Consider the following 26,411-nt stretch of genomic DNA (forward strand, 5'->3'; position numbering starts at 1 on the left):
CTCAGATGTGTAAGAAGAGTTTTATATAAAGTTTTAGTGCATATCAAGAAAACATCCCAACCCAGTGCTGCCCAAGCCCACAAGTCCAACATTCACCCATATGTCTGACACCAATCAACAAAGTCCTCATCCATCTCACAAAACACATGCAAGGTTGCCGACTGCAGGAGGAAAGCCGAGTCAGTGGTTGTGTGAGCATCTCAGCGCTGGCAGGGGTCTCCACACGGATGTTCCAGCACCCAGGGCTGCATCGGGGTAGGTCCATGTGGCTTCTCCTTGGGGATGTCTTGCAGGAAGTGAGCCTTGCAAGCTGAAGCAGGGAAATGGATAAGGCAGCTGCACCCTGGTCTGACCATCAGAAAGCAAGAGACCTGAGAACTAGAAAGGCAAAGCTCACTGGGCCATTTATCACTCTGCCCTTCATGTAACCCCACATGTGTTTATCGGCCAGGTTGACACAATAAACTAACTACCTCAGTGGACTAGTATTGGACTTATGGAGTTGGACTGGACTGGGCTCGGATGCTTTTTTGATATATAAGTACTTCTTGACATAAAGCTCTTTCTTCCACATTGATGAGTGCCAATGTATTTGCTTCTCTAGTAGACCGGCCTAACACAAATCAGTTTAACCAGGTTAAGAGAAATATGAAAATTCGGTCAGGTAAAGTATTTTATTGTAATGAACTATTGTATATAATAAATTATTTGTATAGATTGTAAATGTGTATAAATATAAATAATACACACATAAGAGAAGGTCATGTATTGATTGGTTGACAAAAATGTTGTGACCAGAGGCTCACAGAACTCTAACCTGTTTTATTCCTGGGAACATTGGCTTAGGATTCATGAATTCAGTGCTCACAGTTATGTTTATAGAACATAACTAACATGAACATTGAAGATAGACTATATTCTTTTCTATTTCCTACATGCTAAATGATCTCCCCAGAAGGCAGAAATTGTTCCCTACCATTATTATTGATTTTGAACCTATCGTCATCCTTTTAGATGACAAAATATGTTAGTGAGGGAACTTGTTATTTCTCAATACTGTACAGATAACAGAAATAACATTTGCTACAATGTAATTGCAGCCGGATTTTTATTCACCATTAGGGGGTATTACCTCTCTTACTTCTTTTGATAACCCCCACTGGTGTTGGCATTGCAAATTGAACGCTGAATAAGATGATAGAGCGAGTAATTTTTCACATTAATGCAATCCTAAGCAACTCTTTGCCTTTCATCCAAGTTGAAATCCATCTAAGACAATTAATTAGTGATGCATCTAAGATGATTAACTAGTGATTGTAATGATTAATGCCCTATATGTAGTTTCACAAGCAAAATGAGAGCTAGATCTCAAGGTGGCACAAACAATTTGTATTTGACTGTTAACTAAGGGGTTGGCCATTCGAAACCGTTCCATGGTATTACAGAAGAAAGACCTTGCAATCCGTTTCTGCAAAAACTACAGCCAAAATATTTTATGAAGCAATTATACTCTACAATACATAGGTGACCACGAGTCAGTGTTGACTAAAGAATGATGGGATATAATAAATATTAGAACAGTAGTACTATTGACATACTTTCAATTTTGCTCTGTAAATATTTATTGAATGCCTATTTTGTATAAACATTACACTAAATTAGGAAATGGGTTAGAGCAGTGGTTCTCAACCTCCCTAATGCCGTGACCCTTTAATACAGTTCCTCATGTGGTGGTGAACCCCCAACCATAAAATTATTGTCATTGCTACTTCATAACTGTACTTTTGCTACTGTTATGAATCGGGCGACCTCTGAGAAAGGTTGGTTCGACCCCCAAAGAGGTCACGACCCACAGCCTGAGAACCGCTGATTAGAGCATTAACAAAGATGTGGTTGCTCCCTGTTGTTGTTAGGTGCCATCTAGTCAGTTGTGACCCAATGCCCACGGAAGGAAACAGTGTGTGGTCTTGGTCCTCTGCCTGAGCTCGTTGTTGCTGCTTCAGTGTCAAACCAGCTCCCTGAGAGCTTCCATTTTTTCTTTTTGCTGCCCCTCCACTTTTCCAAACATGTCTTTCTCCAGGGACTGGTCTCTCCTGACAAAATGTCCAAAGTAAGACAAAGTCTCTCCATCTTTGCCTCTAAGAGGCACTCTGACCATACTTCTTCCAAGACAGATCCGTTTGTCCTTTCAGCAGCCCATGGGACTTGCAATACTCTCCTCCAGCACCACATTCAAACACATCAATTCTCCTTCAGTCCAAATTTCACATGAATATAGGGCTTGGGTCAGGCATACCTTTGTCCTCAAAGTAACATCCTTGCTTTTCAATCCTCTAAAGAGGTTTTGTGCAGGTGATTTACTTAATGCAATACGTCTTTTGATTTCTTGACTGCTGCTTACATGAGCATTAATTGTGGATCCAAGCCAGACAAAATCCTTGATAACTTCAACTTTTAGACCACTATTGTGCCAATCACAGAATATAACTAAGTATCTTATGGTGCAGTGTCCTCAATGCAATGATGCAAATAATAAAAGTATGTATCTCATTGATAAACAAAATTAGATTTGGGGGATTTGCTTATATGAAGATAATAAACATTGGCCTCTGAGTTAGTTAATTGTGCCAGCCTGGCCAATAATCACATGTGGTGCTGGTTGAAAGGCGGAGGGATAAATGGGTGGTGAGCCTCGGCCTTTCTAGTTCTCGGGTCTCTTGTTTTGTGATGGTTACATCAGGTGCAGCTGCCTTAGCAGTTCCCTGCTTCAGCTTGCAAGATGGATTTCCTACAAGACATCCCCAAGGAGAAGCCGCATGGATCTATCCCGATGCAGCCCTGGGTGCTGGAGCAGCCATGTGGAGACCCCTGCCAGTGCTGAGATGCTTACACGTTCACTGACTCAGCTTTCCTCCTGCAGTCGGCATTATTGCCTCTGTTTTGTGAGGTGAAGGACTTTGTGGACTGGTGTTGGGTATGGGTTACTTGTGGGCTTGGGCAGCATTGGGTTGGGATGTTTTCGTGATGCACATTTTCTTTGCATAAAAGTCTCTCTTATACGTGAGTTGCTGTGGATTTGTTTCTCCAAAGTACCTAGACTAATACAGCCTCCAACCAAAGTTAGCTCCAACCACAGGCACAGTGACCAGCAGGACATCTTGACCTCTGTTTTATTTTGTGAGAGTGAATGGAGAGTTTGTGAGGAGAGCTCTGGTTTTCCTTTGGCTATGGCCAAGGAAACAAAGAGGGGGGATTTTTATTAATCAACAGGAATAGGATATGCAATATGTCTGAGAGAAATGAGGAGCAATTCAGGATTTTGAGATCAAGTTTGAAGTAAGGGATGATGGGAAATAAATCTTGGGAGGTAGACCAGATTGTTAATGGTCACATGTACTGGGCTAAGAAGAAGGGACATCATTCCACTCATTAATGGTCAAAAACCTGGTCCCTTATCCCTGTGGAGACCCAGAAGGAAACATATACTTTCCTTAGGTGAAAGGCTAGGCATAGATTTATTGGTGCAAGACCTTCAACTTTATTGACTAAGTAAAAGAAGAGTTTATTTAAAAACAAATTCCCCTGCATTGTGTTTGAATGCACAGGTCTAATTCATCTTTCACGTTTGTTGGAACGTTGCTTTTAACCTTAACTGTGAAGTTCTGTCTTTTGGCTTTACCACATTGTCTGACTTGCTGGCTCAGGACAGGTCAGTCGGAAGTCCTAGAATACTTTCTTTGCTCCACTTTGGTCTCCTCAATCCCTAGGAATTGTATTAGGTTTTCTCCGCTGAATATTCCTGAAGGAATAAAATGAAATGTTTCAAATTTCTGCTTTTATACTTGCCCGGTGGTATTATATTGATATTTCTTTGAGAACCAGATTGCTTAGAAGGAGTTTGTTTCTAAACATGACTATTTCATATCTTACAACTTGCTTTTAATAGTGCCATGTAAACTCTGCATTCTTGGAGTCAGTTAGTTACCTGAATGCTTTTCTTTAACATCCATGGATTGTTTCTATTTCTAGTCAGGAAAAAATTACACAGGAAGGGCATAGTACAAACTGACAACTACAACAAATATGTGACTACCTGCAACACATGCTTTTTGGTGATTCTATTGAAATGAGGCAGTAATTGTGGCAATCAGAGAGGCACATGGATTTAAGCTAACAAAGTGATTGGCTAATTTTATTTATTTTTTATTTGAGAAATATGAATGATATAGCTAAAATATGCGGCAAGGAAGTCCTGTGGGTTTTTTTTTTCCACTTGGCTCGTCCATAAATCTATTTATTCCAAAGATGCAATTAGAGTACTGGAAGGGCCCTGAAAAAGTGATGCCCTGGATTCATTTGCAGGAAATAAAACATTTGCATGACAATGTGGTCCTGCCAGTGCTTGGGGGCACGATGACCTCATCACTTTCCAGCTGTCATTACTATACGAATCAGCCAAATCTTCATTTGACTGTGATATTGGTGTTTTTTCAGCTGAACTATAAGTAGACTGGATTTATAATCAGCAAGTGTCAGCTTTTCAGGCAGATTTGACTATGGCATTTCATTTACACTGCAATCTGCTTTTTTATATGGTGCGGTGCAAATCACTAAAATTGGAAGCCAGCCTAGATACTGTTAAACCAGTTTTGCCCACCTTTAATCTGAAAGTGAATAATTGTGTGATTACTATATGATATTACCAGGAGCCCTGGTGGCATGGTGCATAAGGTGCTCGGCTGCTCACGGGAAGGTCTGGGGTTTAAAGCTTCCAGCAGCTCTGCCGGAGCAAGTTACAGCAGTTTGCTTCCATAAAGATTCACAGCCTTGGGAAGGCCATGGGGCAGTTCGACTCTGTTCTTCAGGGTCACTATAAGTCAGCATGGACTTGATAGAAATGGATTTGGTTTTGATTTTGGTATACAATCCTGATTCCTTCCAATCTGCTTTCTATCCCCTCTTATCTGCAGATTTACTCTAATATCACCAACGAGCAATTTGCTGCCAAGTAGTTCAATACAAGCATTTTTTTTGTCTTTTAGTCATTTATTTAAGTGGAACCATCCAGGAGGAATTTTAGATCTTGTTGAAAGCAGCCACATCGATGGATTGCGCATAGTCTTCAAAAGCAGTTATCTGTTCCTCCAGCATATCGGTACCACCGTTGTCATTCAACTGCACACTGTATTTGAAGTTTTTAAATTTCATACCCCACTGGAACGAGCTTGGATGAGCCCCAGACCAAGCCGTCTGCTTGAATGCGTCTGACGCACTCTTCCAATTTTGCCATATCGGTCTCGTCATCCCATAGTTCCACATCTAGTATGATGGAAGACTTGGCAACAAGTGCCGGTTTCTTGGCTTTCTTTGACTCACACTGTGCACGGCGTTCTTCTCTTAGCCTCTTTGCGTCTTCACTTTCCTCCTCCTCCTCAGACCCAAAGAGACCAATGTCGTCATCATCCTTACTGTCTGCAGCGCCACTTCCTGTGGTGTCTTCCACATTAGTAGGGCTATACTTGCCCGAAGCTTTCTTTACTCCTGGCAAACTGGCATTTTCCTTTTCATACGACTTGATGTGATTAAACCAATGTAGGGCATGATACATGTCAGCGGGTGGAGGGCCGGAGATTGCTTCAAACACTGCCCCGTCTGCTGGTGATGGCACATACCCTTCGATGTAGCTCTTGTCGGCCAGGTAGTCTTTGAGCACCTGGAGGCCGGCAGGGCTCTTCAAGTCTCTGAAACCCATGGTGCGGCTGTACCAGGAGGTGGGCGGCAGCAGAGGAAAAGTGGGGCGCAGACGAAAGGGCAGAACGCTAAGAGATGGGACAAAAAGGGCTCCACACAAGTTTTGAAGTCAGACAATCTGCGTTCTAGTCCCAACCACACTTGTTGGCTGAGTGAACCAGAGCAAATTACCTTACTTCTGTGCCTCCACTTCTTCATCCATAAAAATCAATGATTATAATGACATTCTTTGCAAAACTCTTTGAAGTGAGGTAAATATAACAGGGCGATTGGATTGCACAGCTCAAGAGAGTACAGTGTGCATTGTGTTCTCTATACTCGACATCCCTCGTTGGTGCTGTTACGTGCCAATGTATTCGTTCTGCTTCATACTGCTCCGATGTACAACAGAACAAAACACAGTTTGCTCCTCTGCCCGTCTCACTTGTGTGAGCCCATTCTTACAACCACTGTGTCAATCCTCTTTTCTTCTGACCTTCTTGCATACCAAGCATGTCATCCTGGCCGCACCATCAGCTAAATATTGGACTGCTAATCTCAAAGTCAGGGATTCAAATCCATGAGACGCTCCTCTGGTGAAAGTTGAGGCTATCTGCTCCCGTCAAGATTTACAGCCTCAGAAACCCGTATAGGATTACTACGGGAATTGAGACAATGTCTGTAGATTGGCAATCTCTAGAATTGTGCAAAATAGCCCAATTTTTCAGCCTGCATATAATGCACTCACACAGACAAGAATTTACCAACCAATTATTTTTATGTAGAATTCACAATCTTCTTTCGCTTTCTTGAAACATTTTCTTGAATATCATTTTTCTATTTCTCTGGTTACTTCCCTTCACCTCATCATGTCCAGCATGCTGTACATTTCATTCTCATATAATACCATGTCTCCCCTGTGACCTAAGTATTTGTCTATATGACTTATTTCTCACCCTTTTCCTTGGCTCCTGGGTTCTTGAAGACAGAGTAAATTTTACTATCCTACCTATTCCTTGGGTGCTTCTTTCAATGCAGCACCCATGTACTGGTAGTCAATAAATAATTGCTGAATTAACTATTGGAATTCTAATTGAATACATCAAGGATGTTTTTCCTTTCTGACCCTCTCTGTTTTGGCTCCAGCCTTTCACAAAAGTCTCACTTCTTGAAAGAAAGCTTTCTGACTATGTAGTCTCCAAGGAAACCTATTTTCGCCAAATCCTTGGAACATTCATGCCTGTTACCATACAACTTAGCACTTTATTGTTTGGCATCCATATTGATGTATTGCAGAACAGGTTCTCAATAAATACATATTGAATAAATCAATATGTCAATCTTGCTAACCCATTTTAAGGTCTCCAAGACAGGAACCACACATCTTATAAATGTGTCCCCTCGGAGGTCTCAGCGCATCGGAGTGGCGCTAGGTGTATTCACTGGCTGAGTCACTTCAATTGATTGAATCACTTCAATCTGTGGTGACACTGAAGTCTCAGAGTCAGCTGCCCTAGTTCTCCAACACATGAGGTCAGGTCGCCAATAGATGGAGGTCTTTAGCTCCTTTCGAAATTCTGTTCTTAATTCAAGATCAGACCTCCTCACAAATACTTAGGAGGGTGTGAGAATGGTTAAAGAAATTTTGGGGCTAAAAGTGCAGATCTTTGATTAATAATGAATTAATTTAAGGTGCTTATTTATTGAGAAAGACAGGACTTTCTACTCCTGCAAACAATTACAGCCCCAGAAACATGTGGGGGCAGTTCTACCCTGTCCTTTAGGGTCACTGTGGATCACCTTCGACTGGACACCAGTGAGTTATTTATTGAACCTGTCCACACTGGAAGGGGGCACATTCTGTCTTCTTTGTGATTGTTTCCGGATGGAGGTAATGTGCCACCATCATAATCAGGATGCCACATGCATGAATAGGGTGTCTCCCTCGATTCTATGAAATCTACCTATTGATCATAAATAATATTGAAATAACACACTAATAATTTGCATATATCAAAGGGGTAATATGTCAGAGTCCAAGGGTGACTAGAAATCAAACTTCTCAAAGGAAAGCCTAATATTAGAGAGAGAACTGGGATAAGCAGGCAATACACATTATACCATTAGCTCCATAAATACTAACCAATGTTTGATGGTGGAAAGTAGACAATTATTTTTTCTGACTACAAGATTTTGCTGTCCTGGATCCTGTGTATACTGTTGCTGCTCAGTACAAAGGCAGGATGTGAGCACAAGGTTATAGAATATGGTTCATGTTTACCCTTCCCAGTGTTGTTTCTAGTTGGAAAATGATTGTCACCTGTAACCACAAATTCAATACTGCCAGGAGCAATGGACTAGCCCACATGGAAATTTAATTCTCTTTACAAATAGACTTTATTTCCCTGTTTACTATTTCATTGTCTTTTGTGCTTAAAAAACTCTGTATTTTATTTTTAGGTGATCCAAAGACATTTGAGCCGGACTTCAAGGGGCCTGTTAACACCAGGTAAGCTATCCTTTCCTTGGGAATATAGTTTTAAACATAGAGAAGTATATATTTCTATGCCATTTTCCTGTCAAAGAACTGCGGCTGCTGTGAAGGACGAAAGTCTTACTTCTCCTACATGCCTGCTTGTCACCATATTTACACCGGAAAAGCACAGAAGAGCACAGAGACCTTTCCATGAGTCAGGAATGTCCTCTCTTGTTCTGGAAACGAATTGCTTCAAGTTATTAGACTGAATAGTTTGTATTTCTCAAACGAGGAAGCCAGAAAAATCTCTGCAAGATTTGACCATGAGCTGGAGAAGTAAGAACGTTCAAGCAGTTGTTTTATGCACTTGTTTACTCCTTGACTCACAACTGCAATTGTGGTGTTGCTATGCCAACTTTTCCACATCAGTTATTTGGGTCTCTCCTCTTTCAAGACAAGCACTTCCATTTTCGGGAAGTGTTTCGTGTATGCTTCCGTATTATTTTTAAATGCCCTGCAGAAACGTGTACGCATCTCAGCTGATGCTTCCCCCACCTAGGTTCGTATGTCATTTAAAAATCATCCAATAATTCATAGGCCTCTTTTTGCCCTTTCTTTCTTTCCTCTTTCAAGACAAGCACTTCCATTTTCGGGAAGTGTTTCGTGTATGCTTCCGTATTATTTTTAAATGCCCTGCAGAAACGTGTACTCATCTCAGCTGATGCTTCCCCCACCTAGGTTCGTATGTCATTTAAAAATCATCCAATAATTCATAGGCCTCTTTTTGCCCTTTCTTTCTTTCTTTTTTAAAAAATCTTCTATTCCTAGACTTTCTACTAATCACAAAGGGTTTGGTGGGGGGAAATGGTTAAAGATAAAGACTCTGTTGTTGGTAGCTGTTTTTCTCTTAGCTCTGACTTTGATTTCTGGCCGTTGTGTGTCATAATAAGTTGATGTGAGATAATGATCAGCCTGCTTATTTGTGCTTTGCCAACTTCAGTATATACATTAGCATTTACTGTTATGTCCTTCTAGTGTCTCAGCTTAGCACAGGCGTGCTTTCAGTTTATACTACTTGTGTAGAAAGCCACGCCATTCGTCTCCTGTTACTCATTCAAGGGCATGCTGATGTCTTCCTTAGAACGGGTCCGAAAGCTCTCTCATTCTCTTCGCGCTAACACCATGAACACATTTTGTTGTCCAGTGTACAGGCAGCCTTAGTCAATGTGGTTATGGCTTTTATTGTAATTGCATTCATTAAAAAATAACCCATCTGTGAGAATTGAATCCAGTTGATTTGGCTATAAGGAACCTCTAAGTATAATCCACAGTAACAATGCCGCCTATGACAGAGGATGCGCAGATTCCAGGTTTGTCCTTTCAAACCTTGGAGAAGAAAGCAGAGTTGCGCCTGGCTTGCTTAGGTGTGAGGAAAGAGAGGAGAGCTCTCTGTCTTCAGCTATTTAGAATTCAATGATGGAACCAGACAGTTCAGGTACAGTCTGAACAACTGTGATAATCATGGTGAGGAAAGTAATTTATTGTTACCTGGGGCCTTTTGTGTTGCCCCAGGCACCACAAAGACCTTCAAAGGTGGAACGGCCATTAATCTTTCACTCTGCAATCCAGGAACAGAGGAAAATATTGTAAAACCACAGGTGGGTAGCCACAGGAAGACAGCTGGCCCGTTTGTAACTGTTTCTGGCTGTGGGGTTCTCTGCTGCCCTTACAGAGAAAATAACTGGGGAGTTAGAGAGCAAGTGAGAAACCCCAATTCTTTCATTCACCACTCACAGCAGGGCCCCTATAATAACACCTTTGCTGCCATAATGTCACTCTCCTTCTGAGACATCCCACCTCTCATCAGATATTCAGGTAGACTCCTGGTGTTTTCTGGTTGTTCACCCACCTTTTTCTGTACACCCCTCTCGGTTCATGAGGACGTCATTTGGGGCCTTGTATCACACAATTGTACTTTTTTCAAGACTGAGCGAAGAAGAGAGTTTGTTAGTACTGTCAAATAGGTTGACTCAATTACGTTATTTCATTTCCTATTAAGAGAAGGGGCAAATGAGAGCTGCATAAACAGTTCTGTTCATTTAAGAAGTTTCTTCAGTCCTTCTTACAAAAAGGTCTCCAAACCTCGGTGGATGCGGTCGTTCAGCTTTAATTTCCTATGGCCAACCGAGTGGACAGCATTCGTTTTAGCACGAGGTTTGTAAAAGCCAGAGAATCATCCATCGCTTTCCCTGGCAGTGCCCCGGAGCGTGAAGGTGAATGCACATCGAAAACTGAGAATCAAAGCTCTTTTCTAAGATGTTATTGGGAGATTCCTCTGGGAATTTAGACCCAAGAACAATGCTGCTTTAACGAAGTTAGCATACTTTTAAGTTTTTTGGTTAGTTGAGGAAATGGATAAATTTATTATGCTTCCCTTATTGTTGTGGATTGTAGGAAGCTCGCTGATAAATTTAATTTCAATGTCAGCAATAATATTAGCCTTTGAATCAAAAATTTCTTCTAAGGGCTTTGCTTTTCTATTTTTCTATTAATAACATCTTATTGTATCCAGGTGCTTTAATCCATTTTATTCAAGATCTTTTCTGGAAAGAGGCAGCACACAGGTAGATGTATAAATAGACAGGAAAGCCTTAAATGATCCATGACTGTCTCCTATCTGCTCTTTGTTATACCAACGAAAGAAAAAGAACACATGAGCTATACTGATGACATTGGCAGATTGATTCTTGCCAAGGGGCAGCTAGTTGGTATCAACTCATAATGACTCCAGATACGACAGAACAAAGGATGGCCAGTCCTGTGTTAGCCTCAGTCTTCACTGTGTTGGAGGCCCTGGTTGGAGCCACTGATTCAGTCCCTCTTGTTCCTCTTTTCTGCTCCAACAGGCTGGATGCTTTCAATCTAGAGACCGATCCCTTCTGAGACGAGTACCTGAAATGAAGGCTTGCCGTTTTGTTTGTACTGCACTTCCTTTGAGTCAGATTTAATCACTTGTCTGACAATATTCAGTACCACCAACACCATAGTTCAAAGGCATCAGTTTTTCTTTGGTTTCCATGTTCATTAGCCAGCTTTGGTGTAAATAAGAGGGAGCCCAAACTCTCATGGCTTGGGACTGGTACATTTCACTCCTTAGTAATAGTTTTACTCATTAATACTTAATGAGGTATTTTGCAGGTGATTTTTCCCAATGAAGTACACTGATTTCTTGGCTGCCACTTTTGTGATTGTTGATTGTGGATCCAAGTAAAATAAAATCCTTGACAATTATAATCTTTTGTCTACTTATCATGATGTTGCTTATTGGTTCATTTGTGAAGATATTCTGTTTCCTTTATGTTGCATTGTAATCCATATTGATGATTGTAGTCTTTGATTTTTGATCTTTCAAAAGTGAAAAATGAGCCCGAAATGTAAAAGATGCATTTCTTCTTACTGAGGCAGGGGAGTGGTAAGTGGTAATCATCATGAAGGGGTTCCAGATGAGACTCGAGAGATTAAAAATGTTGTAGGAGTGATTTATTCACATAAAGAAGTTGGACTAAGTGACCTCTAACTCCTTTATAGTCTTGACATTCTATGATTTCATGATTCACTTTTAATGGCAGTGTACAGAAGCAAGGAATCAGCTTCTGGGCTGAGTGACAAACACGCAAAGCCCATAGACTGTTGTGAATTCTAAAGTGCTGCTATCAAGGTCACATGTCAAATTATTGTGATAGCACAGTTCTGCCTCCTGATTTGATGCAGTTTTCTTATTAGCTTCGTGTTGAAATAATTGGCATGTTTCTTGTCCCAGTAGAGGGGACTTATATATCTGAAAGATGGATTCATTATCATAGAAAATATATGGGAAAGGTTGTAGGAAAAAAGCATGCAAATTACAAAGGAAAACATCTAGGCCTTGTGCTATGAAATCTTGGAGAGCATTTACATACATTTTTAGGTTATAAAATAGTTTGAGATAAAAACCATGCATAAGTAATATTTTCCTTTAAAACATTAAGGTATTTGTAAAATGTGAAAAGACATGAGAGGAACTCAAAGTAAACAATTGCCCTGTGAGATAGTTAAGATTGATTGTGCCAACCTGGCCAATAAAAACATGTGGGATTAACTGAAGGGCGGAGAGATAAATGGCACCATGAGCCTCACATTTCTAGGTCTCGGGTCTCTTGCTTTCTGATGGTCAGACCAGGGTGGAGCTGCCATAGCCAGTTCTCTGCTTCAGCTGGCAAGGCTCACTTCCTGCCAGACATCCCTGAGGAGAAGCTACATGGACCTACCCCGATGCAGCCCTGGGTGCTGGAGCAGCCGTGTGGAGACCCCTGCCAGCGCTGAGATGCTTACTCGTTCACTGATTTGCCTTTCGTCCTGCAGTCAGCGTCATTGCATGTGTTTTGTGAGATTGAGGAGGACTTTGTAGATTGGTTTCAGACATATGTCCTAATGTTGGACTTATGGGTTTGGACAGCACTGGGTTGGGATGCTTTCTAAATGTACACTTACCCTTTATATAAAACTCTCTCTTGTACATATGCGTTTTGTGGATTTGCTTCCCTAGTTTACCCAGACTAACACACCTTGGATGGCTAATTCTTCAGAATGCAAATGTGAATTGAAGATGTGCTCCAAACCTAGCATCTATATTCCTCATTCCAAATGGAGTAAATGGCCTAATGGGATCATTTACATAACAGTGTGACTCTTTGCACAGGGAAATGTAGACTAACACACAACTGTCATCTTCACAGACTGTCCCTTTTGTAGGCCTACTTGGGCAGCCGTGACTATAAGACAATGTTCCACCTCTGGGTAGTACTCTCAAGTTGGACCCAGTTTCTAGATAGCCATCAAACCACGAGAAAAAGGACACAATAACTAAGATGGATTTATCCAAACATCACGTTCTTTTCATCAGCGAAAGCAGCTTTTATTTTTGACCAGGACCAGGCAGTATACAAATGGTTGCTTCTTCATAAGCAGTACCCCCCTAAATGCTATCTGAACATGCTGCGCTTTGTGCAGTAGGTGATGGGCTTGAACAGAACTCTACTCCTGCTGGACTTCCCTAGGGCAGGTAGTTTCACTTCAGTGGACTGTCAACTTAAGCTAAGGCTGCTGCACCTGCACCATAGCTCAGAAGCCTGAAAACTCTGAGCTACTTTATATTCCCAACTTAAGTGACGAATTGTATTTTTTAGATTTTACTAACAAACATCCTACTGCATCATGACCCTCTGGCTTACTGTGCCTGTGGAGGAGTTTCTCCAGAATAAATCTTACTAGCAAGCATCAGGCCTGAGTGGAGAGTGGAGAGGCTGTGAGAGGGTGTCTATGTGAGGTGTTTGTCCTGGTATCTGAAAATGCCAGCAGCAGAGGGACAGAGAAAATCACGGCCCTTGAACTTGTTGAAAGGACTTATTTCTCACACCCTTTATGTCTCTATATGTGAACTTATTCTTTATCCCTATTTCTGTATTTTTTAGTCATCATCTACAAGTTACTACAATAATTATGTAACTAATCAATCTGAAAATAGTGCTTTAAACTACTGGAGAAGCTTAAACAGAAATAATTTAAAGGAACATGTTCATTAATGTGTGATTTCAGTGCCAGGCACTGTCTGAGTTGCTAGGAATACAAAAGTCAATGAAGCAAAGTTGTATCCAGAGGAAGTTCTGTCAATGAGGAGAGGCAGACCGTGAAGGGATTCACACAATCGGAAGGCTCTGGCCCCACAATGATTCAGCACGTCTAGCTAACCAAAAGGACTGTTGTTTGAGCCCACCAGCTGCTCCATGGGAAAAAAGTCCTGGTGACCACTTCCAGGAATGACTGAAGCCGAGAAAACCCTGCAGGTGTCTCCTCTGTCCAACAGGGTCACTGTGTGCCAGAATGAACAGGGCAACAACACAACAGCAGCAATGCAAGTAGAGTAAGTGTAACAATAGAGTTATTGACAAGGGTTGTGGGAACAAGAGAGAGTGAGCCTAGTGCTGCTGGAGGTAAGGTAACCCAACTTAGCCCTACTTGTCGGGAACCTCTGGACTAACTTTCCAGCGGAGATAGCCCTGATGTAGTCCTTGGAGGCATTTTAAGAAGAGTCCATCAGAGCTTGCACCAAAGCCTGGGACCTGCAAGCTCTTCTTCCTGGAAATGGTCGGACGTGAGCTGCACCCTCCGTGCGTGCATGTATGCGTGCTAGGAGGAGGGACGCCTGAGAACCAAGGCCGGAGATCTCGGAATGGTACTGGAACAGAATGAGCAAAGGCAACACATCCACGGCAGACCAAAACCATGCCATGATCTTTGGTAACTTATATTCTATAGACTTGAAGAAGACAAAGAAGCACTTTAAGTAAGGAATTTGTACAACCCTCTTTTCATTTAATAAGCTTCTTGTTCAGCAAACACTAACAGAACACGATTCTGCTCAAAATCTGATGCCGGGCACCTTGCTAGGCACCAGGGACACAAACCTAAACAAAAACTCATGCTTCATAATTACTCAAGCTTGTCCTTTTGTGTATGTTTGTGTTGAGGGAGGAGGGATGTGGAGGTGGAATCCAACCTGTGAATTAGACCACAGCCTGATTATGCCTCCTTGGGGGTGTGGCCTTTTGTATACGTGTGAGGGACTCTGAGAATTGCTTCTCTCTCTGCCCTTTCACTTTTCTCCTTGATGCGACTCTGCTGCTGACCTAGAGAGCTGCCAGTTCCCTGCCCTGTTTCCACGCACTTTGGTTCCATGTGACTCAGAGTCTACCAGCCTGCGATCTTTTGCTTCTCAATTCACTATGCTGCATTACTGTCATGTGGCTATGTAGTCTCAAGAGGCACTTAGGGACTAGCATTGGACTTATGGACTGTAGTTAAACTGGGCTGGGATGCCTTCTTGATATATACTTACTTATTGGTGTAAAGCTCTTTCTTACACAGAGATGAATGTCACTGGATTTGTTGCTCTAGACAACCCAGCCTAACACAAGTAGTAAGGACTGCAATATAACAGCCTCTCCCTGTTTCATTCCTCCATTCCTCCTTCTTTCCTATCCTTTCCTGCCTCTGAGCTTTAGCTCTGGACAAATGCTGCCCCTTTGGTCTGTATGGAGAACTTGGGGGGGAGGGGATGCTGCTCGGTTAGCATTGGAGTGCTAACTTCAAGGTTTGCCGTCCAAACCCATCAGTCACTCCCTGGGAAACAGTTGAAGCTCTCTGCTCCTGTAAAAATGTACACTACAGAAATCCTAGATAGGGCCTCCGGGGAGGAGCCCTGGTGGCCCAGTTGGTTACAAGTTGGACTGTTACCCCCAAGGTCTGTGAATGAGAGAGAATATCCGGGGTTTGGAAACCTACAGGGGCAGTTTGATCCTGACCAATGGGGTCACAATGAGTCAGACGAGACTCAGGGCAGTGAGTTTGAGTTTGTTGTTGTGGACATTTGGCGGTAAGTAGCTCCTTCTTATTATCCAGGTGTCAACTCAATGCCCTTCATTTAATTGTATATATTTTATAGTAATGGAAAATATTGAAGATTGCCTTTTAGTCTTTGTTTAGATATTTATTGTGTAAACTATGAGGTGAGGTCTGTGGAAAACAGGAATCTTCTCTGTTTTGTATGTCTCTCTCTGGCTCAGAGAAGTCCCTGGAACACAGTATGTATTTGTTGAATGATTAAGTGAACCATCTTCCTAGCTTCAAAATTGTAGATGGATTTGTTAGGCTGGCTGGAATGAATACAAAAACAAACTTATTGCCAGTGTCTCATTCTGACTCATAATGAACCATTTATGAGACAGTGTCAGTAATATAAATGAGAAATAATAAAAACTAAACTAAAGCAGAGAGGAGATCTTAGAGGTAACAAGGATCCAAAATCTATAAGTTTCTATCCGGTAACATGGACTCAACAGCAAAGGATCTGACTTTTTTTTTCTTCAATAGCATATCCAGGTAAGGAAATCTAGTGGAAAGTTAGAAATAACAATATATTTCTAAAGCTCTTTGAAATATTTCTAGATTTCTTTTAAGTAAAAAAGTATCTAAATAAAGGAGACACACTGAAGTAACATTAACATTTAATAGGAAAAAATGTGGGTCCTTTTCTCTCTTCTTAGCAACATTCCAATAGCCGTTGCTCCGAGCATGGTCTGCAGGTGCTCCTCTCGCAAGCTTCCAGACTTTCTGTGCACTAGTCAAGGAGACAACTAATTACAACACAGTATTATTATGTGTAATTAGTTGTTCGCTTGACTAGCTCCTCAATTAAATGGTGAGCTTCTAGAGTCGCACATAATAGACCTGAGACTGACAGTGCTGATCATGTCACTCCACTCAGATTTCACAGTGACTCCCCGGTACCGAAAGAATTAACTTTAAATGCTCTCATATGTTCTTTTGTAAATGATATCATTTTATTTCAACATATATAACATATCTCTTTGGGGTCTCTGGCCCCTTGAATGAACCCTTTCATTCAATGCATCAAGCCAGTTGTGTAGATCTCCACAGGGTCTGAAAGTTGATTTTGTCAGTGTCCTAGTAGTAATCCAACTCCAGGATGATGACCGGCACTAACAAGGCTCACAAGGGATTGATGTATGAAATCAGAATGTCAATGCAATCATTTACATTGAGAAATTGAATTGCCCAGCAGATCTGATGTTCACCATTGGCACATTGTCTCCCTCGAGCAAGCTTACATGAGAAATCGAATTATCAAAAGGTTACTTGATGGGTGTGCTCTCAGAGCAGGAGAAGGTACCTGAGTGGAAATTCTAATGGCAGCATGCTCTTCTATGCTGCGGTGTCCATCAGCACAGCTAAATGAGAGCATCGATGTGCCTTGCATTATAGTGCAGAGGACATGCCTGGGCAGAGCTGTTTGATCATCATTTCCACTTCCTTAGGTACATTGATCAATTTTATCATAAATGGGAGTTTTCACTCTCATTAAAGGCACAATAGCTAGCTCTGATTGTTATGTGTCGGTTTCATTGTTTAACTCTCAGAAGGCGATATTATTTTCGGTATTCTCAAGTGTGGGGTACTCCCTTGTCGTTAAATAAGGCAATCGTCATCCTTGTCCCCAGTCCTTTTCCGGATTCACATCCTCTGACCCAAGCCTCAGAAAAGCTTCTCTCTGCTGATGTGCCGGAGCTTTTGCTTTCTGGACCACACACTTCAACCACAGCATATGCTAGTTGTGATTATTCGTTAGCTTTTTGTACTTATTTGGATTGGATTTAATTCCTTGGAGGACAGGCATCTGCATGGCAGGCAATAAATATGTGTGTGTAGCTAATTAATGATGAGGTCTGCTTTCTATCTCAATATGCCACCCATTATAGTACTTGCTCCTGAATGACTTTCTATTTGTAAACCACGGGGTTATGTCTTCCTTGGCTTGCTAAAAAGTATCAGAATTATTTCCGTTTACACCCTCTTTCAGAAGAATTCTTCTCTTTATATACAAAAGAAAACAATCACAAACTCTATCTGCACCTCCTGAAATAACAGATGGCCTTTTACCACAGTGCATCGATTAAACCAACTTGAACTTTATTTTTCCAGAGTTAGATCACAGGTCAAACAAATGGTCATAACATTTTAATGGCTATGGCTTGACCTTAAAAGAGAGAAATAAACTGGGTAAGCAGAACTTTTTTGCACGGAAGCTGTACATTGTTTGACCTGCTTTGACAGCATAGTCAGGTCCAGGCCTGTACAGCAGCAGGCCTCCTGTGGCTGCTTCGTCAAAGCTAACAGAATTGAGGTGTGTTCCATACGCCATTCTCGAGGAACTAGCTCAGAGAACTCTGATGCTACTTTTATATTAGATGAGAGTCTTATTCAGGGATTTGAATGCCCGTGTTGCACCAGTGACATTGAAAACAGGGTAAGATTAGCAAGAGTTTTAAATAAAGACTTAAAGTTATGGAGTTCATATGTATCCATGGCTGCTTTGCCGCAAATGTGATGCCATTATGCTCATTATTCAGTTTGTTTGTGGGTCTTTCTTAGGTTTATCCATAGATTTATTCTGTCATACTGATTCCCTGTTTCCCTTTCTCCCTCAAATGGATATGTATAGTACACCTTACACTAAGATGAGGATTGTGATACCCTAAACGTCCTGCTATTGAGTTGGGTTGCGTTTATAATGGCCTGACAGGGCACAGTCGGAGAACTCCAGGGGGTTTCCAAATTTGTCAATCTTTGTGAACATACACCACCTCATCTCTATCTTGTCTTCAGTGACTGATGGCTTTGGACAACTGACTAGTTATCAGGCTAATGCTTAAGCCACTGTGCCACCAAGTGCCCTTACTTAAGAACTGTGATAGTTGGTGATAATATAAATGTAGGTATCTTTGTTCTCAAGGAATGAGCAAGTAAGAGAACCAGCCACCTGAAAAGATCTTACATTTCAAGCAGGAAATGCAATACAGAAGTGAGACTAAAGAGCCTGACTCTCAGTGGTAGGTGTCTTAGTGGTAGGTGGCGACTATTCAAAAGATTAACGTTCATTTTAAGTTAGCAAATGTTTATTGAGCATATATTATACTTCAGAGTTCTTTTAAGCATTAAAGATACAATGATGAGAAAGAAAGACCAGGTACCTGTTTTTCAGAAGAGGGAAGAGACAGAGAAGACAACACCTAAGTAATGGACATGGCACTTTCCTAAAGTAATGAACACGAGGAATAAGATAAAGTAATGCACACGAGGAACAAGATAAAGTGAGAATGTTTGGGAGAAGCAAAGCGAAACCAAGTCTATTGCCGTCAAGCCGATCGCACATCATGCTGTTGCTGGTGTTTTCAGGCCCATCAAGTGAGTTTTGACTCACAGCGAGCCCATGTGCAAAAAAACCATGTAAAATGAAACACTGCTTCAACCCGCACCATCCTCACAATTGTTGTTCGGTTTGACCTCATGTTTGCAGCCACAGTGTCAGTCATCTCAGTCTTTGCTTCCCCTTTACTCAGCATGATTGACTTTGCCATGGACGTGTCTTGCCTCATAACATATCCAAGTTCATGAAACAATGTCTCACTATTTTCTCTTCTAAAGAGAATTCTTCCAAGACAGATTGGTCAGTTCTTTTGACAGTCCATATTTCTTTCAATATTCTTTGGCAGAACCACAGTTCAAATGCATTGATTCTTTGGCCAGCTATGATATGCATATAAGTCAATTGCAAACACCATGGCTTGAGTCAGGTGCACATTAGTCCTCAAAATGAAATCTTTTCTTTTCAACACTTTAAAGAGGTCTTGAGCAGAAAATTTACCCAATGCCACGTGCCATTTGATTTCTTGACTGCTGCTTCAATGAGCATTAATTGTGTATCCAAACAAGATGAAATCCTTGACAGCTTCAATCTTTTCTCCATTTATCATGGTGTTTTCGATTGGGCCTATTGGGAAGGTTTTGGTTTGCTTTGCATTAAGTTGTAATTCACATTGAAGGGTTCAATCCTTGATCTTCATCAGGAATTGCCTTAAGTCCTCCTTACTTTCAGCAAGCAAAGTTGTATCATCTGCATATTGAAAGTTTTTAATAAGCCTTCCTCCAATCCTGATACCACACTTTTCTTCATATAGCCCAGCTTCTCAGATTATTTGCTCAGTATACAGATTGAATAAGTATGGTGAGAAGATACAACCCTGTCACACCTATTTCCTGATTTTAAATCACATAGTATTCACTTAGTCTGTTCATACAACCGCCTCTTAATGCGTATAGAATAATTACGTGTTCTGGAATTCCCATTCTTCTCTAGTTATTCATACTTTGTTATGATCCACAGAGTCAAATGATTTTCTATAGTCTAGAAAACACAAGTAAGCATTTTTCAAGTGTTCTCTGCTTCCGAACAACATCCATCTGATGTCAGCAATGATATCCCTCTGACTCATCCTCTTCTGAATCTGACTTGAACCTCTGGTAGCGCCTTGTCAATGTACTGCTGCAACCATTACTGAATGATCTGCAACACATTTTTTGTTGCCTGTGGTATTAACGATTTTGCTAGATAATTCTTCATTCGGCTGCGTAACCTTTCTTTGAACTGGGGACAAATGTGGATCTCTTCAGTCAGCTGACCAGGTAACTATCTTCCCAATCTCTTAGCATAGACAAGTGAGTGCAACGATTCGTCAGCATTTGCCTCAGAACAACCCCATAAATCTTAACAACCTGTAAGCAGATAGTCTCATCTTTCTTCCAAACAGGGACTGATAGATTTGAACTGCTGACCTTTCAAAGGGACCTTTAATTTAGACTTTGTCATATGTAAGACCTCTCTTGAAGGTGACAATCAAAATGAAATTTAAATAATAAGGAGGAGCCAGCTATCATACTAAAGTTTGAGGACAAAGCATTTCAGTGGCAGGAATGACAAAATGTAGTTTCTAAGCCAAAAACCAGCTTAGTGTGTTTAAGGAGCAGAGAGGTCAGTCTCCATGCAGCATGGAAAATAAGTGAGGGTTAGTGGGTAGAGAGTGGTTGGTGGGAGATGCAGTTCAATAAACATTTTATATAGGAAGTGCCATATAGAAGCCATTGGAGAGTTTTAGTAAGGAGTGAGTTAACCTAATATCTGTTTCTTAAATCATCTGATAGCTGTGTGAAAAATGGCTTATAAGAACCCAAAAGAAGGAGCCAGAAATCAATAGGCAGGGTTTGCAAGCTTCTACATGAATGAGTGTGTGACTTGTACTAGGATGGTAGTAACAGAGATGGAGACAGGAACAGATTAAAGACATGTTCTGATGATTGAGATAAAGGTACTTATCATGGGACTGTATGTAAGAAGTAAGGAAAAGAAAGGCACCAAGAATAACTACTCTATTTATCATGAGAAAAAATTGGCAATGAGTACTAGTGGTGGTTGAAATGCATAGTTAATGTAATTTATGTCATAAATTGTACACGTGAAAAGTACTGAATTGGGAAATATTATGTATATATTTTTACAAAATTGAAAAAGGAATATCTGCTGTATTCGGGACTTGAAAACTGGGTGCATGATAATCGCCTTTATGAAGAATGAAATTACTTGAAAAGAAGCAGATTTAGGGGCAGTTTTAGGAATCAATATGCCTGTTTTCTCTTTGTGAAGTTTGAGGTGCCTAACTGGTGTCCTGAATTATGCTGTCCATGAGTTCAGACCTTAGTCAAGAAGGTCAGGGCTAGAGATAGAGTTGGGGGTCATTGATATACAGGTAATACTGAAGAGAGGTTTATGGTTGAAATCTCAGAGAAGTGAGGGTGGAGAAAAAGCTGAAAGGTAAAATTTGGACTGGACAACATTTGGAAGTCAGGAAAAGTGGAAGAACCAGAAAAGGAGCTTGAGAAAAAGTGCCTGTTATATTAGGAGAAAAAACAGAAAATTGTGATCCTTTAAAGAGCTATGGGAACTGTTACAATTTTTTTTTACCATCCTTGTTGAATGTTTTCTGAGGTCAATCAGTATAATAACTAGGAAGTGGTAAATGGATTTAACATCATAAGTCATTAATGATCTCAAAAATATCATTCTCAATGATACAGTGGGTATTTAAACTTGACCCAAGAAAAATAGCGAATGTGAGTTGAAAATCTGAATATGGCCACCAGGCAACTCCTCCAGGTTTTACTGGACAATGAAGGGAATCTGGAGTCAAAGGAGAATTTTCCGATGATAGGAGATAGTAGAATTTATTGATATAAGGTGGTAGAGATGATTCAGAAAGTTACTGATGCTAATACAAGAGAAAGAGGCTATAATTATGGAAAATATATTTTAGAGATTGAATCCAGAGCACAATTGTAGAGTCTGGCTTCTCATAGGAACTCAATCCCCTTAGTCACAAGAGGGATACCAGGGATCAGGGGACAATGCTGGCAGATCAATAGTTCAGGTGATAAAAAGAAGAGTGAGACTTTGACTGGTTGCTTTTATTTTATCAATGAATGATGATGTAAGATAAGCAGACAGAGGTGGACTGGTGGTCATGGTTTCTCTGTTTGTGGTGGGACCAGATGTGTGAGACCTGAAGAGAGATAGGAGAAACTTTGAGGCAATCATGTTGGGGAGTGGGGAAGTGAACATACAGAGATTATTAACTTAAATTATGTCTGTTTCATGTTTTTACAGAAAGAATAATATGCTAGCTTTTTGCAAGATTTAGGGAACATAAAAAATGGGTGCCATTTTAATGGAGTATAATGATTAGTACTAGATATGTAGGTGAACTGAGAGGTGGCTGGAGTTAGGCAAAAGGACCCTGAGGTGTATCACATAGTTGGTTTGTTAAATAACAGTTTGAAGGAAGGATCAGACGATCTGGGAAGGAGGTAGGTAGCATTTCTTACATGTTGGCTTAAAGACAAGAATAAGCTCGCTGACCCTGGTTGCTGGGAACCCTGTGCTGCTACAGCCACTGGAGCCACATGACTTTGTACCCACCAGCCTGTGATCTTTCTGCATTCTGCATCATTGCATGTGACTGCATGAGTCTGAAGAGGGACTTAACGACTAGTATCAGACTTATGGACTAATGTTGGATTTATGAACTTGATCTGGATTGGGCTGGATGTTTGCTTGATATATAATCACTTCTTGATATAAAGCTTTCTCTTACACATATGTGAGTGTCAGTGACTTGTTTCTCTAGTCAATCTGCCCTAACACAAAAGGTTATTAATAGGCTTTCCTCTAATGCTGATGCCAAATTCTTCATCATGTAATTCAGCTTCTCTGACCATTTGCTCAGCATGCAGGTTTAATAAGTATGGTAAGAGGAAAAGACCCTGATGCACACCTTTCCTGAAATGCAGTATTCCCTTGTTCTGTTCGCACAACTGCCTCTTGATCCATGTACAAGTTCTACATGAGCAAAATTGAGTGCCCTGGAATTTCTATTCTTTTCAAAGATGTCCACAGTTTCTTATGATTCACACAGTAGAATGCCTTTGTATAATCAATGAAACATAAGTAAATGCTTCTCTGGTATTCTCTGCTTTCAGTCAAGATCCACCTGATATCAGCAGTGGCATATCTTGTTTCATGTCTTCTTTTGAATCTGACCTGAAGCTCCAGCAGCTCCCTGTTGATGTACTGCTGCAAGCATTCTTGAAAGATCTTAAGCTGAATTTTACTTGCATGTGGAATCAATGATATTGTTTTAAAACGTGAGCATTCTGTTAGGTTATCTTCCTTTAGAATGAGTACAAATATGGATCCATTCCAGTCAGTTGACAAAGTAGCTGCCTTCACATGTTCTTGCATAGACCATTGAGTGCTTCCAGTGCTTCATCAGCTTGTTGAAACATTTCTATTGGTATCCCATCAACTCCTGGAGCCTTGGTTTTGCTAATGCTTTCAGTGCAGCTTGGACTTCTTCCTTCACTCTCCTTAGTTCTTGTTCGTATGCTACTTCTTTTTGGCACAGTGACTGTGTATTCTTTCCATCTTCTCTTGATGCTTCCAGGATGGTTGAATATTTTGCCCATAGATCTTTCAACTCAAGTTGAAACTCAAGGCAAGTGATGCAGACATTAAAGAATTCTACCAAAGACTTCAGTCTGAAATTGATGAAATATGCAATCAAGATGCATTGATAATTACTGGAGATTGGAATGCGAAAGTTGGAAACAAAGAGGAAGGAGTAGCAGTTGGAAGATATGGTTGGTTATAAAAAGGAACCTGGAGATCACAGGATATAATTTTGCAAGAGCAATGGCTTCTTCATCACAACTACCTATTGTCAACAGCACAGAAGGCAACTATACACGTGGATTTCTGCACATAGAATACTCAAAAATGAAAAGGACTACGTCTGCGAGAGGAGTTCATTATCATCAACCGAAACCAGGCCAGGGATCATGTGTGGAACAGACCAGCATGTGCTCATATATAAGTTCAGGTTGTAGTGAAAGAAAATTAAAACAGGTCTAAGAGAGCCAAAACTAAGAGCTTAACGTTATACCACCAAAATTTCAATAACATCTCAAGAATAGATTTGATGCATTAAACACAGGTTACAGAAAGTTTTCCTTTCGAGGTCTGTAGGCCCAAGGCTATTGGAGAGCTTGGTCTATCTTGGCATACAGAGAACTTCCGAGCAAACACCTTCTCAAGTGGTCTGGAGTAACTCTGAGATGACTGGGGCTTTAGGAGCTCACTTCCTTAAACCCCTGGTTTGTTAGATATTTGGGGAAGGCATGACCTGGGATGAAGGGGCTCTGGAGCTGAGGCAAGCCCTGAAAATACTGGTGACTGGAAACTATCTGCAAACCACACTCCCATAAATGGGCAGTGTGTTTCTCTTTGAAAGGAGTTCTGAGTGGCTCATTTGTGGATCTCAGCATGGTAATCTCACCTCTACTGCAAAAGGGCTGGAGCCGAGATTCGGATGAACGGCACGGTGAGACTGAAGCAAAACAGATCATTTGGGAGCATGGAGAGGTTTAAGAGGCATGATGATGGGTGGGGATTTTTTTCTCTCTTTTTCACCTGGATACTTTTGAAGGGAATTAAGCAGGGCTCACTGCAATCCTATGATGCTCAGTTTCCAGGAGAGTAACACAATAACACCAGAACCTCGAAGCAGTACGACTTGCCACAGAACACAGCTGCCTAATCAATTTGGAAGTAGAGTGAGGAGGGTAGAGATACACCACTTTTGCACCAGTAATTGTCTGAATCTCTTCTTCTTGGATAATATATCCCTAAAGGTTCATTCAGCACAAAGATGCCAGCTCTTCTACATGAGTATGATAACATCTTACTGTGATTATGACTAGACCACACTCTCTCTTTCTGGAGAAGCTAAGAGTTATCTGTATTGGCATATAATCAACAAACTTATCTGTGTCAGAAGAATTCATTACTATGTATTTTCCAAATATAGTTGTGTCCAGATTGTTTGCTACTAAAAGGAATCAATTTTCATTTGCTCCCAATTATTCAGTAGACATAATTTAAATGTGTATTTTTTAAAGGAGTGCAAAAAGAAAAGCTCTCATTAAAAAAAAACATTTTATTGGGAGCTCATACAGACATCATATCTTTCTATAGTTCAATCACATTAAGCAGTACTGTACAATTGCTACCACAGTCAATCAGTTTCAAACATTCTCTTCTTTCTTGAACTCCTTGATATCAGCCCCACTTTACCCTCTCACCCCCACAGGACCCCTCAGGAACTCTACTTACTATCTCAAAAGGTTTGTCAATCCTGGGCTTTATATATGGAAAAACAGAAAAATATATAACAAGCATTCAAGATAGCTACCCCTATGACAAAATATATTAGAGATAAACCCCAATGTGAGAGGATAAAAAAAAGACCAGAAAAATTTGAAAACCAGAGCAGGCCTAACAGGTATCAGAGGGGGAACCAGCTAAAAACGGTTTTACCATCCCAGTCAGGTTTATCATTTTTATCTCCTTTATAGAAAAATGAATGATAGTTTGTGACCCTATGGAGCCACGAGGGAGGTTTGTGTCCTCGTGGTGGTCAGTGAGTGGTGCAGTTGGGAAGGCAGCAGGGATGAAAGACGGCAGGGACTTCTGAAGTCCAAGGCCCAGAGAAGTGGTGCTTTGAGTGGGAATGGAGACTCTGGAGGCCAGCGGTGTAGCCGCATTTCATTATGGAATGTCTATGTGAGTCCAGGTCACCAAATCTAGATAGGACTAGAGAGAATAGGGAAGTTGAAACAGCATCTCAGAATGTAGAAGAGCAAGGTTTGGGAAGAATTACATTCATACAAGAGCATACATTTTAATTGCTTAGCTATTTCATGCTGTCATTAAGCAGAATGTATTTTCTCACAAATTCTCAGCTGGAAGTCTGAATTCAGAGAGCCAGTACCAGGGGGAGGATTTCTTTTTTGGTCTGCTCCGATGGAAGGTCTTTGTCTTCCCTTAGCAAGCTACATCTATCTTGAAATACATCTTTCCCTGGGTCAGGAGGTGCTCAGCATGAGGATCCCAGATCCAAAAGATCTGTTGCATTCCTGGCTCCTTTTTCTTGGTGGTTGTAGTTCTTGGATCTCTGCTCACTTGTTTCATCACTCTTAACATCATAGAGGCTTGTATGTATGCCTTTTGAAAGAAGTAGGAGGCAAAGGGCATACATACAAGCCTAAATACAGACATGTACATATGTAAATATATTTAAGATTA

General features: G+C 40.9%; 1 protein-coding gene and 1 pseudogene across 1 annotated transcript in view; one reads left to right on the forward strand and one right to left on the reverse strand.

The window, feature by feature from the left end:
• Nucleotides 1–5,076: 5,076 nt before the first annotated feature.
• LOC101660834 lies at nucleotides 5,077–5,752 on the reverse strand (annotated as a pseudogene).
• Nucleotides 5,753–8,195: 2,443 nt separating this feature from the next.
• SLC44A5 (solute carrier family 44 member 5) overlaps nucleotides 8,196–26,411 on the forward strand; it is a 189,106-nt gene continuing 170,890 nt past the window's right edge. Inside the window, exon 1 of the mRNA XM_045292176.1 lies at nucleotides 8,196–8,239. The gene's annotated coding sequence lies outside the window, so the exon portion shown is untranslated. The remainder of the gene's footprint in view (nucleotides 8,240–26,411) is intronic.

This window comes from Echinops telfairi, unplaced genomic scaffold (assembly GCF_000313985.2).
Source record: "Echinops telfairi isolate 266 unplaced genomic scaffold, ASM31398v2 ScPeMD7_443;HRSCAF=831, whole genome shotgun sequence".
NCBI classification, from domain to species: domain Eukaryota; kingdom Metazoa; phylum Chordata; class Mammalia; order Afrosoricida; family Tenrecidae; genus Echinops; species Echinops telfairi.